We start from the raw sequence: 18366 nt of genomic DNA on the forward strand, positions 1-18366 counted from the left end.
TTCTTAACTAAATTAGCAAATTAAAGGAGACATAAAAGAATATAAGGCAGGATGCCTATAAAACTATAATGTTGCCCAACTGGTCTGGCTCAGTGGTTGAGCATCAACCCATTAACCAGGAGGTCACGGTTCTATTCCCAGTCAAGACACATGCCTGGGTTGTGGGCTTGATCCCCAGTAAGGGGGGCGGGTGCAGGTGGTAGATGATCAATGATTCTCTCTCATTATTGATGTTTCTATCCCTCTCTCCACCTCCCTTCTTCTCTCTGAAATCAATAAAAACATATTTATAAAACTATAATATCATATAAAGGAAAATGCTATATTTCAATAGTATGAGGAAACAGGCTTTCCTTGGTTTAATGACTGAGTAGGTAATGCATAAAGATGATTAAAGGAACAAAATACATATAACTTGGTTTAGGAGGAAATCAGCAGATCTGCAAATATCTCCAATTGGGCAAACTTTAGCAAGAGAAAATATTGATTTAGCTCAGTGAAAGATACAAAGGGACCGGAACTAAAATTAATGAAGTTACACTTAAAGAAACCAGAGGGCATCCAATGGACGCCAAAGGACTTGTATACATGCATATAAGCATAAGCGATGGATGTGGACATCAGGGGGTGAGGGCAGGATTGGGGGGGAGGGGACATTGGGGGGATAAGGATACATTTGTAATATCTTAATCAATAAAGGGGAAAAAAGAAAAAAAAGAATAAACATATGGACTGTTATAGAAATTCATTTAAAAGGAGCCTTTATTAATAAATGGAAACCAACTGTATGCAATGAAACAATTGTATATTATGCAAGATCAATGACATCCTCAACTCCAAGTCTGCACAGCAGTCAAGAACACTAGTTCACTGTCTTGTGTGGCCTTAATAGGATTACAGTTCCTACACTTCTCCACATACCTTTAAATGGGTTCTGGGTCAACTTCTGCCTATGGTCATATCTTGATCTTTTAAAGATATGATTCCAACTTTTTGTACATCAGAGTACATGTACAAAGGAAAATATGTGTGTGTGACTCACTGAATATCAGAGGAGACTAGGCAGGACCTCTGGCTGCTTCAGATTCTAGAGGCTCAACCACCCCCAAGGACTTAGGGAATTGATATGGTGGCTAACCTAGAAACCATTCTTGGCAAAACATTATTCACCAAAACATTGGTTTGGGAGCACTATCCTGAAAGTTTTGTTTAGGTGAGGAAGGCAGCCAGTTTCCAACTCCCAATCCCTTCTTCAATTTTCCCTCTTTCACTACCTTCTTATGGCTGCAATGAAATATGTCCCTCCTTCTTTCCCCTCCCCCATCCTCTTCTCTACCCAGTTATTACTTTGATATCATAGTCCATTTTTTCTCCATATCCATACAATGTAGAAAAATAGCCACAGTAATCCTTGGTAGGATGGGCATTTTGCTAGTTATCTAGGAAATATCTGAGTTTACCACTACCAGGTGGAGGGGAAGCAATTTCCATCAACTTCTTAAACTGCACAGTGGAAGTTGCACACTTCATACTTAAGTTGTTTTTCTCATCTTGAAAAGAGGCACAGTTTACCAAACACCAGCAAAGAGTTACAATCTCTTTGAAGTTGCCGAGTCTGAATAGTAATAACAAACTAAGATTCTGAAGTTATTGATTCTAATTTTATGAATATCAACTACTGTATTTTAATTATGTATTTCTCAAAATACTAGGGTTAAATACTGTTTAAAAATTAGCCAAAGAGAACAAGATGGCAGCAGGAAGCAGTGGCAGTAGCAGCAAGCTCCACATGAAAATCGAGGCTGATTTCAGCTTCCTGGAGCTGTGGCCCACTTCGGTGGACCCAGCATTCAGGCGGTGGCAGTGAGGCCCAAGAAATAAGTGGGGCTGGCAGCAGTGGTGGCTGGAAGTTGATCAATTCCTAGAGGACTTGTGGCTGCAGGAGTTCACGAGCTGTGGCTTGGTATCAGAGGCCCCCTATAAAAAACTCTTCTTCCTAGATACTGGCTCCAAAGGCAGAGAGATGAGCAAAAAGAGGACCAAAGTCCAGAAGAGGCCCCTGCTTCTCAAGAAACCCCCTTGGGTCAACCTCATTTTAGAAAACACATCCAAGATCCCTGCCCCCAAAGACATCCTCACCCACTAGGTCTCCAATGCCAAGAAGCTCAAGCGGAAGGGGTAGTTATGGGAGAAGTTCGCAAAGTAGGACAAGCTGCCCTGAGAGGCGCTCAGGGCGCAGGCCCAGCTCCTCAACCCTCCTGTGGCCAAAGCCAAGCCTGAGCCCCAGGACACCATGGAACGGCCCTTCTACAATCTCTGGGCCAAAGATAACACTCTGGAGAGGCCGTTGGCCAGCCAAGACTCCTTCTTCCTGGAGCAGACCAAGAAGAAAGGAGTGAAGCACCGCTGCATCTCCACACCACACCGTCCCAAGTGCCTGCTGTGGAGGTGACACTCTCTGGAGCCTCCTACAATCTATCTTTTGAGGACCACCAGACGCTGCTCTGGGAAGCCCATGAGGTCAAGCTACAGTGGCAGAAAAAGTCAGAGAAACTGAAGCAGCAGCTGGCCCTGCCCCACATCGAGCAGGCCACCACCTAGGAGTCTACATTTGAGGAGATATGCCAAGGGCTGCAGGAAGAGTCCAATGGGGAGGGGGAGCTGGGCGAGGACCAGGACCAGTGGCCAGAAGGAGCTTGAAACCAGGAAGGAGATGACCAGTGGAGATGAGCCAAGGCTCCCGCACCTGCCTGCCTGGCCCCTGTGGAGAAGAAGACAGAGTAGCAGGATCGGTGGGAAAAGGCCGCTCAGATGCTGTGGGTACAGCAGGCCACAATGCAGGCCCCCCAGCTCCAGCACCAGGAACTCTTCAGAATGTGTGAGATAAAGGCCCAGGTGACGCAGTGTCTAGCAGAGCTGGTGCAGGGTGGTGGGAATGATTGAAGGCACAGTGGTTATCCTAGGCCAAGCCCCGCAGGCTGGGGCAGCTCAAGTACCAGGCCCTGGAAATCCATGTGCAGCTCAGCTCAGAGCTGGCAGACTGTCTCTGGACCCTGAAGCCCGAGGGCAACATCCTCCATATCCTGTTCAAGAGCTTCCAGAGGAGAAACATGACCAAGCTCTGGGAGAGAGCCAAGTTCAAGCTCAAGTACAAAGGGAAGCTTGTGGAGAAGCAGGCATTCTGGGAGATCCAGTTGTAGCTGATGCTGGGTGCAGAGCCCTCACCCTTCAATAAAGTACCTTTGGACCAACATACATACATACATACATACATACATATAACAAAAATAAATAAAAATTAGCCAAAGAAACCACTCTTAGAATACTAAGCCAACCTGTCATACACAGGCCTCTAAATGCATTAAACCAATACTCATAATACTTGATATAAAGCTCTAAATTCTTATTAGACTGTTAAAACAATTGAGAAGATTTTTGTATCTGAGGGAGTCAGTGGGATAAGTGGAATGTGCACTGAATAAAGACTTAAGAGGTCTGGATTTTCTCTAGACCTGGTTCTGTTATTTTCAGACATTGTGGACTTGACATCCAGATCTTAATTGCCTCATATTTTTAAACTAGAGGCCTGGTACATGAAATTCTTGCACTTGGTGGGGGACAGGGTCCTTCAGCCCGGCCTGCACTCTCTCACACTCCGGAAGCCCTCAGGGGATGTCCAACTGATGCTTGGGGGTGTGAGGAGGAAAGAAGTAATCCCATTCTTACCACATAACCCCAGAAAGTTTCAAAAACTATAAATTATAAGTACTATTTCAGGCAGGGCAGTTGGGTGAGACTGAAAACAAACATCCTGGTGAAGTGTCTTTAAAGCAATTGGTTAGACCCAGACTCCCAGATCCCTTTCCTACCCTGTCCTCCAAGACAACTGCTTCTTCTACTCCCATTCTGGTTAAAAACTGAAGGTTTACTTTTGGAGATGCTTAACCACTCAGGTTCTGAACTCAGGGATAGCAGGCCCAACTAAGGACAAGGAAGATGCCTTATATTGAAAAGAGGGGAAATATGAGGAAGTCTGAATATTGGACAGCAAAAACTTCAATTCCATTTCCATACTCAGCTCCAAGAAAGTGGCAGCCAGTTTCCTACCACAGTGTATATTGGCGCAGGAGGACAGAAAGCTATCAGAAGGATACCTTCAACAACATAAGACTGATAACATAATGACATCCTTGAGTGTGTATTCAGAGGAGGTTTTCAATTATTTTATAGAATTTGGGGATCAGTTAATTATTGGTACATAGAAAGCTAAGCAAATGAAAAAAAAAAAATGAGCTAATTGATGAGCTCCAAAAATACAAAAGTCATTCAAGAAAGGACAGCTAATCATAATAAACTTGGTAGTTCAGCTGTAAATAATGTGATATTGTCATAATAATCTAAATACTTAACAGATTCAATCAAATACATTATATACATTGGGTGAAGGGGCATGTAGGAAAGCTGAATTCTTATCTTATAATAGAAAATCAGCAGATACTATTTAAAAACTTTAAAAACGTTAAAATCACAGTATAAGTATATGATTTCAATATGTGGAGGCAAGCACCAGAAGAAACAGAACAAAGGGTTGGATGTGGTTTGATTTTGGAGAGGATGAGGCAGGCGACTGCTCATTTTATTATAGGCTTAGCAGTACTAGTTGACTTTTTAAAGTATGTACATTATTTGCTTACATTAACAATTAATTTCTTTAAAAACTAGAGATTAAATGCACAAATTCTTGCACCAATGGGGTCCCTTGGCCTGGCCTGCGGGATTGGACTGAAACCGGCTCTCCAACATCCCCCAAGGGTTCCCAGATTGCAAGAGGGCACAGGCCAGGCCGATTGGTCCCCACTGATGCAGGATCAGGACTGGGGAGGAATGTGGGAGGTTGGCCAGCCAGGGAGGCACCGCACATGGGAGAGCTCTAGGGCATGTCTGACCCATCTTGCTCAATTCCCATTGGCCGGATCCCAGCAGCAAGCTAACCTACTGGTCGAAGTGTCTGCCCCTGGTGGTCAGTGCACATCATAGCTACTGGTTGACTAGTCAACTGTCTTCCCCCCTGGTGGTCAATGTATGTCATAGCAAGAGGTTGAGTGGCCTTAACATATTATTAGCATATTATGCTTTGATTGGTTGAATGAACTATTGGATGACCGGACACTTAGAATATTAGGCTTTTATTATATAGGATATTAAGTTTGACTAAATAGCTTTTGATGCATTCTACTTTAAAATTTCTGTGATTATGAAAAACTTTACTATTTTCTTATCCCAAGATAATATATATTTAATAGATACCATTTATTATTATATCAAAATATTATCAGACTTTTAGAAATTCTTTCATTAAATTAGATACTACTTAGGAAGCAAGTGCATTAAAACTTACAAGCCCTTGCCGAAACCAGTTTGGCTCAGTGGATAGAGCGTCGGCCTGTGGACTGAAGGGTCCCAGGTTCGATTCCGGTCAAGGGCATGTATCTGGCTTGCGGGCACATCCCCAGTGGGAGATGTTCAGGAAGCAGCTGATTGATGTTTCTCTCTCATCGATGTTTCTAACTCTATCTCTCTCCCTTCCTCTCTGTAAAAAATCAATAAAATATATTTTAAAAAAAACTTACAAGCCCTCATAGAATCCCTAGTACATGAACTGATGAAGTTACTCAAGTTACATTGTTGTTAAAATTCAGTGTGGTGAATGTACACCTTGCCACAGATACATGGCTATTTTTTTTAAATATATTTTATTGATTTTTCACAGAGAGAAAGGGAGAGAGATAGAGAGTTAGAAACATCAATGAGAGAGGAACATCGATCAGCTGCCTCCTGCACATCTCCCACTGGGGGATGTGCCTGCACCCAGGTACATGCCCTTGACCGGAATCGAACCTGGGACCCTTCAGTCCGCAAGCCGACGCTCTATCCACTGAGCCAAACCGGTTTCGGCTACATGGCTATTTTTACTTTCGATATTACATGATCTTCTCATATGTGCATCTTCTGAAAAATAGATGTAGAGTCAGAATGTCTTAAAGCAACCAAGAATTGATAGTTATCATGAATAAATAGTATTAATGTGACCAACGAGATAATTCTTTTGTGTCACAGGACTAACTCTCACCCCATTTCCCAGGGTGGGGTGGGGGGTGTTCTGGTACTCTTTGTTTCCTGATCTTAATTTGTCCCTGGATTGTAACTTTTATGTCCTTCTCTTTACTTCATTATTTATGTTTAACTAACAACTCCAGCCCAATTCTTACAGACATCCCTTGTTATAACTTTGAAATTCCTGACTAAAACCATCTCTTACCTCTTGGTGAATTGAAGTACTGATTCTTCTCTGTCTGTCATTCCTGTCTTTGTCCATTCCCTGCATTGTATACATTGCATTCCAACAATAAATAAATTACAACTGACTCAACAGGAACATCAGTTTAAATTTTTAATATAACAGGTTGATGACTATCAAAATGACATTCAAGTGTTGTTTACTAGTAGCTTTGAGCACACTGTTATTTCTTCTTGTATTCTTACTAGTTGCTTCTCAATTAGACACATCCTCCTTTCATTGTTCATTCTTCACACTGCTTCACTTACCCTCATAAACATTAAGATGTTGTATTGGTGCTAAACCTAGTAAAAGGGCCAACACAAGCTATTTGTCCCTGGGGCATTTCTTTCATCTCCCTTACCCTTCTCCCTCCCTCCCACTTGTCAGATCAAATCCTTTCACAGGATCATCATCTTCATTTTGCCCTCTCCCTTCATTTCCAAATATCTAGAGATTCCTGGTTTGGTTCCTTCCGCATGTGATGAAGCATCCCATATCTAGACTTATATCACTTCCGCATATCTAATAAAACATAGCTGTCTAGATTCCATCTAGTGTGGACTATGTTTTCTGCTAAGGAATTAGAACTGAAAACCTAATTCAAGTGGTACGGGTTGAGATTTCTTTAATGTAATTCCCCTCCCAGGTAATAGCTCTACCTTAATGGGCTCCTTCATTCTACATTATCCAAAGAAGGTATAGGTATATATATGTGTGTGTGTGTGTGTGTGTTTAGGAAGGAATGGTGAATAATAGAAATCAGGAGAGGAAGGGGGTGGGAGGTGTTTCTGGTGCCTTTCACTTCTCACCATGTTAGGAAGGTGCATACTTCCCTTATATAGAGAGTTCTGTTTTGAAGGTAGAACTAACAATTTAAATATTTTAATTTGGGTTTGGAAGATTATACGTATTTAATAGGCATCATTTATTACATCAAAATATTATCATAGCTTTAGTAATTTATATTTTATTCAGGCTTCTTTATTCTTTCAGACCTCAAATTATTCTGAACCTTCTATGTATATTTGGTACACCATTTTACTGTGTGTAAGATCGGTATGGTGTTTTTTACTCAGTAAAATCATAAATTTAATTTTGTTTTAAGTAATCAATATATTCATTATTTTTTCTCAAGAAGGGAAATTTACTTCCCTGAAATATTTCCTTCTGGTTGATAATCTTAACATTAGCTTGGGTGTTATGGTTTTTAGTCCAGCTGCTAATGATGTAGGATTTCTGTGCTCTAGAGAGAAGATTCTAGAAATAATTAAGTGTGAATGCCTCCTCATCTGCTTGTCTTCTATTCTAAAAAAGAGCATTTCTTATTTAAAAGTTCTAGCTCTTACCTAATTCTTTTCAGATTGGGCACTTTAGGATTTGTGAGAAGGCCATGTAGCCTCTGATTCAATCATCATATTTTGGGAAAAAAGACAAAAGGGAAATGGGAAAATGGGGATGCTAACAGAAAAATAACTGTCATTTCTATCACCAAGAAAAAAATGGATGACATCAGAAAATCTGTGGTGTCAAATCATGCCTAAAACATGGTTAAACTGAGTAAAGAAACTTTCTTCCTGGGAGTTTATAGGTTGGGGGAAAAGAGGGGGGAAATAAATGGCAGGTATATAGAAAAACCAATAAAAGAATGATCACTTAACAACCTGAAGGATATGTTTTAGAAACAACTTCACAAACCTCCACTGAGACCAATGCTAATTCATAAATGAGAAGCTAACTACAAGGAAGAAGAAATGGAGATGACACACCAGAAGATTATTGGTTGTGATAGTTGAGGTAGAAGAGTGAGGAAGCATAGCTATGAGGGGACAAGTTAGTTTCCCTTAAGATATGAGGTTTTCTTGGCATATGAAGCACATAGTAAGGAAAGAGTTTGTTTAGCAGTGGATTGATCAGTCAAAGAATGGCAAATTTTTGCAGCACTACTTCAATGTTTTTTCACTGATAATATATTTTCATGCTTAATGAACTAAATCATTGTCATGGTTTGTTTAAACAGCACTGTCCAATAGAAATATGATGTGAGTTACATTTTCAATTTTAAATTTTAGTAGTCAAATTTAAAAATGTAAAAACAGGTCAGATTAAACTTAACCTGTATATATAAAAGCCTAAGCGACCAGCCAACTGCTGTCGTGCTATGATGCACACTGACCACCAGGGGGGAAGATGCTCAATGCAGGAGTTGCCAAGCAACGGCAACTTTTCAGAGTGCCTTCTCACACTCTGGGACCCCTCAGGGGATGTCAGACTTCTGGTTTCAGCCTGATCCCCACAGGCCAAGCCGAGGGACCCCACTGGTGCACGAATATGTGCACCGGGCCTCTAGTTTAACAAAATATATTAAAAATATCATAATTTCCCCAAGTAATCAATATAAGAGATTATGAGTTATAGTACATTCTTTTCTTACATAGTAATACTTAGAAACTTAGTGTGTATTTTGTACTTATAGTGTATCTTAATTTGGATTAGGCCCATTTCATGTGCTAAATTTTTTTTAATCCTCACCCAAAGATATTTTTCCATTGATTTTTAGAGACAGAGATTGAGAAAGAGAAACATCAGTGTAAGAGAGACACAGCTGGTTGCCTGCTGCACATGCCCAGGCCAGGGTAAGGGATCCAAACTGCAACCAAGGTACATGTCCTTAACTGGGAATTGAACCCATGACCCTTTATTTCATGGACCAATGCTCTAACCACTAAGCAAAACTGGCCAGGGCTCATGTGCTAATTTCATGTGTGGCTAATGGCTACTATATTGGACAGTACAGAGTTTAGGACAGTGATGGCGAACCTTTTGAGCTTGGAGTGTCAGCATTTTGAAAAACCCTAACTTAACTCTGGTGCCGTGTCACATATAGAAATTTTTTGATATTTGCAACCATAGTAAAACAAAGACTTATATTTTTGATATTTATTTTATCTATTTAAATGCCATTTAACAAAGAAAATTCAACCAAAAAAAATGAGTTTGCATGTCACCTCTGACACACGTGTCATAGGTTCGCCATCACTGGTTTAGGAGAACCCATGTTTGCATCACCACCTATGAAGTAGTCTTGAAAATAAAACAAAACAAAATGGAATTTGATCAAGCTGCTAGATCTGCACTGTCCTATACACTAACTACTAGCAACACTTATCAATTTAAATCTAGATTAATATAAATTAATTGAAACTAAGAATGTAGTTCCTTGGTTGCATAACACATTTCAAGTTCAGTATAACCATGTTATCAGGCATCACAGGTTTAGAAACTTAATGCTTCTGTCATCTAGACTGAAAATTAGAGAATAATGTTAAATCACAGGGGATTTGTATTACTCTTGGTGAAAACACACATTTCTCCTTTTTCATTTCATCCCCAAATCCTCTTTCACATTGTAAACTTCTTTCTGCCCTCTCCTCAATAAAACCTTACGATGACCTTGCCTATAAGGATGCAAAATTGTCCAAGAGAATTCTGAAAAATCCAATTATGTTGATCGCCCTTTTTTTCTCAACAGTTTCATTTTTTTTTCAAGTTTCATAAAGATGTGAGGAATCTTGTGTTTGGAATATATGCTATATCTGGAAAAGAATTGTGAGGAATACATTTTTTAATATGCTGACATACCTTCTAAAACATAATTTTAGCTGGCATTATGACAATTGTAGGATGTGCAGTTGGGAAACCAAAAAGAAAGCATATAGCAATACTCTTTCTTCCCCCTTCTCCTACATTTAGGCACCTTTTTATTGTCTGTGCTCTGGGCAGTGTTCTAACTTGATATTTGCAAGTCAATGGCAAGGCTGGCTCAGTGCTGAGGGAATTACATAGTCACAGACAATTAGTCTTTTAAAAGGTCTGCTGCTTGGAAATTTGCCACAAAACTCAGTATAGCCTCAGCACATAATGTAAATTTTTAATGATTATAACTTTTCTAAATTCAGCCTTTAACAAATCTCATAGTAGTGTTTTGAAACTTTTAAATCAAACATAACCCAATTAAGTTGGTATTTGATTAAACTGAACTGCCACTTCACTGAAGTGTTTAAATAAATCAACATTAATATGCTTTTACTACAGTAAATAAAGTTATGTCTATATAGTTGAAATGTCAATACTCGTACATGGCTCTTAAAAAATAAGTACTCCATGAACTCTGAATAACAAATCTAATATTAATTTGGGGAAACTATTGATATTTTTTTAGACCAGTGTGAGTACTTTGCCCCCAAACTGTACCAGTTTCTAGTTCTTAAAAAATAATTAACCAAATAATTGTTGAATTCTAAAACCATTGAGTTGTCCATATAATGGTTCTGATTAATGACCTTTCCCCCTTAAAATACAATACTTATTGGTCATCCAAGAAATAGCTATAAGGGATCATTTTCATTCTGATAAGATAAAGTTGTTAAGAGGCCTTTGGCTGCATTGCTTCCTCAATCTAACAACAAGAACTTACATTATTTGCCCCAAAATAGATTTTCTACAGAAGATGCCTTCATCAAAGGTCAACTAGACTCAAGTGGCAGAAAAAAAAAATCCTATGTTTCTGTCCATAGGTGCAGAATGATGAATTTAAATATCTCATCTAAGGGTAGAAAAAACTTTTTGGAAGCAGGACTTATATACACTAAAAATGTAGCTTTATGCTCCCATTTTTATTGCTGTCAAAATATAGATGCTCAAAGATGGTTCTACATTTTCCATGATGTTCGTAGTTCTACATTTCATTGATATGTTCTCTTTGCGTTTCCTTTAGCAGCCTAATTGATTTTAGACTGGTCCCTTGAATCCTGTGCAGGATGAGTTTCAAAGTACATTAAATTCTAATTTCAGTACCCTTTGTTAGTGTGTCCTTCACTATAGAAATGTAAATCTAAAGTGAGTCTGCTTTGGGACTCTTGTTCACTGGAAAGAGATGTTTATACAGTCTAAGCTGGAACACCTGTGGTGAGTTAGAATTAGGTTTGGCTGCGAGTGACAGAAACCTTAAATAAGAGTGGCTTAAACAAGATAGTTGTTTGTCTACTTCATTCAAGTGCAGTGGTACATAGCAGGGCTGGTATGGTCTAGATCAGTGGTTCTCAACCTTCCTAATGCCGCGACCCTTTAATACAGTTCCTCATGTTCCGGTGACCCCCTATTTCATTGTTACAAATTGAACATAATTAAAGCATAGTGATTAATCACAAAAATAATATGTAATTATTTTTGTGTTTTCCGATGGTCTTAGGCGACCCCTGTGAAAGGGTCGTTCGACCCCCAAAGGGGTCGCGACCCACAGGCTGAGAACCGCTCGTCTAGATCTTTGATCTTGCGGGTTTCTCATGTCTAGTCTGCATTCTGAAGGATACCTCATGGTCAAAGAGGGCTTCTTCCAGCTGTAGAGTCTGTATTCTAGCCAGAAGGAAGAAAGAGAAGAGAAGGAAAAACTCCTCCCTTTTATGACATTTTCCAGAATGTGCACGCTCTACCTCCACTTATATCCCATTTATCAGGACTTTGTCTCCTGGACACAAGGAGTTTCCTAAGAAATACAGTCTTTCTGTTGGGTGATCATAAGGTCAGCTATAAACTTAGAATTCTGTTACTACAGACAAAAAGGGGATATTGGAGGAAAACTATGTGTCTGGTGATCAAATGACTGTTTCATGAGCCTAGCAGCTACTGCTAGACAAATAAAGGAAGCAACTAAGTTTTTGGTAGAACATTCCAAAAAAATTAGTACTTATAATGATTTTTAAAAAAATTTCCTGAACCCCTCTCACCAGGGTCTATTAAAACTTCTCCTCCTCTCATTGGTCTTAAAATCCCTTGGATTTCAACTGTTTCTCATCAAAACATCCTATACTGCCATGATAAGAAGTGACTTTCAAATTTTCTACCCTGACATAATATGTCATGAAGAGAAAAAAAAGTTGAATTACTTTCTAATATGCCTAATCATTATATAATTTTCTATTCACTTTTTTTAGTTGCAACACATTGAAACACTCTGTTGACATTAAAACTACCTATATAACCCAAAATTAATTGAAGTTTTTAAATTGATCAAGTAATTTTAGCCACTGTGTTTTGAGTATTTGCACTGTGCCAGGCATTGTGCTATGGGTTTCTCTTATAATATATCATTAAATTTTCAGAATAACCCTAAAAAGAAGAAATATTATTATTCCCCTTAGTTTCTAAATGGGGAAGCTGAAGTTCATAGAGGCTGCATAACTTCTCCAAATCCCCACAGAGTCCAGGATTCATCCCTAGAAAAACTGAATCCAGATTTCTACCCACCCCCACTTCACTACATCCCCACCCTCTCCTCCCCTCATTTTAACCACAATATGCCCTGATTGGTTGGCATTATTTTATATGCAAAAAAATTATATCTATGTTCTCCAACATGGTAGCCACTAGTCACATATGGCTATTTATATTTAAATTTGAATTAAGCAAAATTAAAATTTCATGTATTTTGTCACACTAGCCACATGTCAAGTGCTCATTAGACACGTGTAATCATTGGCTATCATATTGAACAGTGTAGATATGGAACATGTCGATTATCACAGAGATTCTTGAAGAGTACTGATCTAGATAACTCAGTTCCTAAATGGAATATCTCCTTGGCCTGAATTATCTACCTGTCTTTGTAGTTATGGCCAAAAAGAAACAGGTACAATATCTTAAATAAGATATTAACTTAATTTATCATTTTGTCTCATAAATTCCACATATGCAAATAATCATTTGAGTGACAATTGCGAATATTCCTTGAATACTGTCTCTGAAATCATCACCAACACATTATCATATCCTCATTATAGTCTTTATCCAAAAAATAAAGAGGTAACATGCAAATTGACCATCACTCCAACACAGGATGGCCGCCCCCATGTGGTCAAAGATGGCTGCCCCCATGTGGACAGAAGATGGCCATCAGGGGAGGGCAGTTGGGGGCAACCAGGCCTGCAGAGGAGGGAAGTTGGGGGTGACCAGGCTGGCAGGGGAGGGCAAGTAGGGGCAATCTGGCTGGCAGGGGAGCAGTTAGGTGTTGATCAGGCTGACAAGGGAGTGGTTAGGGAGTGATCAGACTGGCAAGAAGAATTGGTTAGGGGCAATCAGGCAGGCAGGCAGGCAAGCGGTTGGGAGCCAGCAGTCCTGGATTGTGAGAGGGATGTCCGACTGCCCATTTAGGCCCAATCCCAGAGGGTTCCCAGATTGGAAAGGGTGCAGGCTGGGCTGAGGGACACACCCCCCATGCATGAATTTCGTGTACTGGTCCTCTAGTCTATAATAATAAAATCATAATATGCTAATTAGACTGGACATCTGACTGACCTTCCAGATGAAGCCGGGGCTGCAAAGGCCAAGGCAGCAGCCATGGCTGCAGGGGCTGAGCCCCTTGCATGAATTTCATGCATCAGGCCTCTAGTTATATAAATGTTAATATTCTGATGTAATCATGTGAGATATATTTTAAATCTATATAGTCATTGTATGATATAACACCACTTAACCTATATAACATTCATGACATCTGTTAATCCTTTCAGCATTCTAATGGAATACCTTTCTTCTTATTTTCATCATTGTGAAGTGAAACTTTTGACAGTAGTAAAATAAAATAAGAAATACAAAGATACATATCTGTAGGATATAAATGCAATCACTTCTAATCTTATACTTTTCTATTTTATGAATTTATATTAAAGACTGAGGGTGAGTACTTAGAAAAGATACTGCGGGCAGAGTCATCTACTGATTTTATTTTTATATACAGTCATATTAAAAATTCTATCCTAGTATCACCAATATTTACAACTTCAAAACCTTCGTGGTAAAAGTGCTCAGTGTCACTAAATTACACCAGCTTTTACTGAAAAAGCCCAGTGGGTGTGCCTATTTGAAAATGCTCTATTAAAAGAATACTTTGGTAGTTGGCCAGGAAAAGAGCACCAAAATGACTTAATACATTGCTGCACTCAATTAGGCTTACTTTTCTTTTATAAAAGCTAAAAGAAGAAACTTTTAACTCTAAAAATTAACATTTCCTGTAATCTGAATATTTTTTCTTTGTGTGCCTAAGAAAACTTATTCAGAAGATAAATTACCTCGGTTGTTTTAATTTTAAAAGTATAATGACAGGATTCTTCTTGTGAGCACCATAGTCATATCAGTAATTTTCCTAACTGTATCCCTTCTGAATTAAAGAGCTCCAACTGAAAATAGCAAGATATCATATTAAGGACGCTTATATTCTCACCTCCCTATTCTGGAATTCTTCTGAGCACTAGTAGGTATTCTGGAAAAATAGATTTGCATTTCAATCAAAAGAACATGAACCTTGTGACAGAGGAGACTGATGATCTTTCAAAGCTCCATTTCAATGCACCTCTGAGATAAAAGAGGGCTTCTGCTAACTTTCAGTGCCCTGAGTTGCATAGCCTAACTTGAAGCACTATGTGAATTTAAAATGTGCTTTGTCATTATAATACCTGTGTTTCTAAACTGGTTAAATTTTTTAAAGCATTTTACAGCAGGTATAGTAATTATAGTCTTTATTTAAAGAAATAAAGACATTTATGGTTGGGAGAGGCAGTTAAGTTTATCTATGAAGACTAATCCTTTTATTTCAGAGAAAAGGTGTAACTCCAGAAAACTTATCATTGGCAATGTGTGACTGAATTCTGAAAGACGACATTTGGATGTAGGGCTCAGCTCTAAGATTACTTGTGGGACTTTGGCAAAGTTGCTTTCACTACCTCTCTGGACCTTCGTTTCCTCGTCTGTGTAAAAAAAAAAAAAAAGTTAAACTCTTTTCAGATATTATAATCTATGTGATTTCTTATTATTTTTTCAAATGTTAAGCTGCTAGTTAGTATTTGAGCAGACTCTACTTCACTAAAGTATGATGACAGTATAATAACACTTAATTAGCCAGAATACACAATCACACTATTATTTTTATTTTTACTCTTATTATTATTCATTTAATGGAAGAGAGAGAGGCTAAAACCTAAGCAAGCTAGAATCAGGGATTAATTTAAAATATGGCCCTAGGAAATGTTTTTAGGTTAAACCACAGTCTTAGACACTCTAATTTTTCATCTCCTGCTCTGGAGAGTGAGTACTGATGTGCACTCTGATGACCACAAAGTCCTAAATAATTGTCATTACTCAATACAAGTGCAACTCTGTGTGCTAGGTTTCACTCACATAAGCTGGAAATTTGCCTTGACCATCCTATCTAATAAAAGGGTAATATGCAAATTAACTATCACTCCATCACAACGATGGCAGTGCCCATAGCCACAAGATGGTGGCACCCAGTCCTCTCAGCCCCACTGGAGTCCCCCAGTCCCAGGGGGGCAGCCACTGAGAGTGGACAGTGTGAGCAGCCTGCCAGAATGCTTGCTTCATTGCCATCGTGACGAGGCAAGGATTCCGTGCTCAGCCATGGAGAACCTCTTGTCAGGCTGGGTGCGGAACACTTGCGTCATTGCAGGCCAGGCTGAGCCCTCCTGCCCCCCGCCCCCGTCCACAAATTTCATGCACCGGGCCTCTAGTCTAAAAAGAATGTTCAACAAGGGTTAAAAATGCTTCCTGCTCAACTTTTGATTAGACAAATTACCCACAATATTCTATTCCCAAAGCATACCAGTTAATCAAGGTTTTACTGTGCATTGTTTAAACTAGCTAGTAAATAAATTAATTGGAGCAAGTGAATATTTCGGCCTGACTAGATGTCTGCAGTGATGTGATTGCTTGGATTTTATTGTTAATTTTAATAAAGAGTAAATTGCAGGAACAATACATTTGTACGTTTGGCTAAGGCACAAATACTTTATATATGATGAGCATGGCCTGGCTTCAGCAGTAGTTGAAATTGCTGGTAGCATGATCATAGTTTCCCAGCCAACTCACTAAATGATACTGAGGACCTTTACCTATTTGTAGGAGCAATTGTTAGTCAATTCTTATTTCTGGCCTTATTTCCCATTCCAGGTCATAATCTAACTACCTCTGCCTCCATCTAGCAGTTGTCCCTTGCAGTAAACGGTATGATCTCTCTATTGTAAGAGAGAACTGGGGCTTTGATAATCACATCTCTAGCACAGAATACTGTGACTGGGGCATAGTAGATGCTTTATAAATCACTAATAACCTAAACAATGGAAGCAGGGTTTACTTTGACTAATAAGTTGCTATTTTAGGGTCACTTTTGTAGTTATCTTAAATCCCTCAAATTTTAACTAACACGAGACAGCATGTTTCTGAATGCATTTGGAAAGTTACTTCTCACTTTCTCTCTCCTTGCTGTCAATAGGAGAACATTGGCCAAATCACTGATAACAAATGTCTTTCATAAACAAACATAGTAGAGATTCAGCTGAATTTATTGAGTGAATGTATAGATACAAAGGCAGCTTATGAGACAATAGTGGAGCCATTTTTCAGATTTTGCTCCAGAAAAAAATACAAAAGCAAATGTATAACTTAGAATTAACTAAATTTAGATGATGACATTGACAAAGTGGAGAAGGTGTGCTCACAGAGGGAAACGTTGACATACTAAACAAATAATTTTCTCTTAAATGTGAACATGATTCAGCACCAAGTGAGGGAAATTCCTATCAGTTTCCATAATGAAAGCCAAATATTCTAATGAGGGTAATCATACAGGCAGTTTTCTGCTTAATTACTTCAAAGCTTACAAATGCAAGAGTAGGATTAAGTCCATTTTATCTCCAAGTGGAATACTGACAACCGAGAGCAAACATGGTTATAAATTGTTGGCAGATGATAATCAGCAGTTGCCTGCTTTAGAGATATTCAAATGTGCATGCTATGGTTATGCTTCATGCCAGTCTATTGATTGACCCAAAACTGTGATGCTGAAAGTGTTCTTCATGTAGGAAGAGCTTGGTTTCTGCTTCTTCAATGAGTAAAGGAGAAGAATTTGGTTTAACATCAGCTACAACGTTGGTTGTTTACCTCCATCAGCAGTATACCAGCTAGGCTCTATTGCCACAAATAAAAATGCATGGTTGGTCTTTGAGGATTTCATGTTTTCATCTTTTTTTAAAAAAATATATTTTATTGATTTTTTACAGAGAGGAAGGGAGAGAGACAGAGAGTCAGAAACATCGATGAGAGAGAAACATCGATCAGCTGCCTCCTGCACATCCGCCATTGGGGATGTGCCCGCAACCCAGGTACATGCCCCTGACTGGAATTGAACCTGGGACCCCTCAGTCCACAGGCCGATGCTCTATCCACTGAGCCAAACCGGCTTTGGCATGTTTTCATCTTTGATTTTTGTGTTAAAGGATCAAGGAGCTGGCTTTGTTTATCTTCATTACACAGTATGTGGCAAAAGTATGGAAAAGTTTATTCTTGTATTATTATTTATTAATTATTTCATTATTTTAATATGATCAACTGTAAACCTACTTTTGTCCCACTCTGTATACTTACCAAGCCCATTGCACACTAAATGCTGAGAGACCTTCAAATTATTTCATGGAAAGTATTGAACAATGTTCTCCTTCAACACCCCTGACAAAAGTTTGGAGCCACCTCATCTGAATAGCTACTACATAGATGTGAATTTTCACCATCAGTCAGTCACCTGTAAGCTAGTTCCCTTGAGTCAAAGGGAAAGCAAACCTGTTGAGTTTCTGAAACCTAGGGGCCATATGTACTGAAATTGTAAGTAAAGAAATAATTTTGAAATTATTTAGATGATTGCATATTTTATGCTACATAGATTTCTGGAAACAAAGCTATGAAGATTAAACTGACAGTTCAATACAGTTATTGCATTTGACTGAAAAAAATAATACAACCAAAACTTGATGGGCAATGAAATGTCTGGCTCTTGAAAAATATCAAGTCCAATTTAAATTCTTAGAATGGTCAACTAGAAAAACAAGAATTTGAGGGATCAAATGACACACATGGAGACAATACAGTTTGGCTTCTATTTTGACATGTAATAGAACTTCTCTAAT

At 38.9% G+C, this 18366-nt stretch overlaps 1 protein-coding gene and 1 pseudogene across 2 annotated transcripts in view; both read left to right on the forward strand.

The window, feature by feature from the left end:
* The window catches only part of IL1RAPL2 (interleukin 1 receptor accessory protein like 2), a gene marked incomplete at its 3' end in the record, with an annotated part of 1466967 nt that overhangs the window by 601087 nt on the left and 847514 nt on the right, over window positions 1-18366 (forward strand). The gene's annotated exons all lie outside the window — the stretch shown is intronic.
* Window positions 1751-3200, forward strand: LOC308536009 (ribosome biogenesis protein NOP53-like; annotated as a pseudogene). Its single transcript has one exon. The product of its transcript is annotated as a ribosome biogenesis protein NOP53-like (transcript).

This window comes from Myotis nattereri, assembly GCF_964212035.1.
Source record: "Myotis nattereri genome assembly, chromosome: X".
NCBI lineage: Eukaryota > Metazoa > Chordata > Mammalia > Chiroptera > Vespertilionidae > Myotis > Myotis nattereri.